Raw genomic sequence first — 801 nt, forward strand, 5'->3', positions numbered from 1 at the left:
ATATATACATCTATCTATACACACACATATATATATACATCTATCTATACACACATATATATATTTGTGTGTGTGTGTATGATTCATATATAGATATATATATATATATATATATATATACTTACATATATAATGATACACACACATACACACCGTCTAGAAAAGTATGCGCTTGACTTAACTGGTCGCCAACTGGGGATCGATTTTCTACACGGTGCCATGGCCGTTACCGAGTGAAACAAACCTATTTCACTTGCTCCTCCCTCTCTTATGTGAAAAATTAATTAGTGTAATTAAAATTACTTTAATTAGAAAGGTGGTGGGGTGATTAACTATTTGATAGGGTGGAGCAAATAATTAAAGGTAATGTGGTATTTAGCTATGAAACTCTTAATCTGGAGTTCAAATCTTCGTGTGATCGTTTTTTTTTTCTTTTTTAGCCTTTCGAGGTCGATCAAAAAATACCAGTTGCGTACTGGGGTTCATATATTTGGCTACACTGTCACACAACCAACAAAATACGTAGCTTCACTGACTATTTTACGCATCATCATCATCGTCATCATATACGTACATAGGTCTTTAATGTGTGTGCATGGTATACAGTATAAATAAATATATGATTAGATAGAGAGATAGATTACATAGATAGATGAATAGACAGACAGACAACTAGACATATACTATAGATACATACACATATAAATGTGTATGTATATATATACATATATATGTATATATATATATATATATATGTATATATATATATATATATATATATATATATATATATATATATAT

Source organism: Octopus bimaculoides, chromosome 17, assembly GCF_001194135.2.
Source record: "Octopus bimaculoides isolate UCB-OBI-ISO-001 chromosome 17, ASM119413v2, whole genome shotgun sequence".
NCBI lineage: Eukaryota > Metazoa > Mollusca > Cephalopoda > Octopoda > Octopodidae > Octopus > Octopus bimaculoides.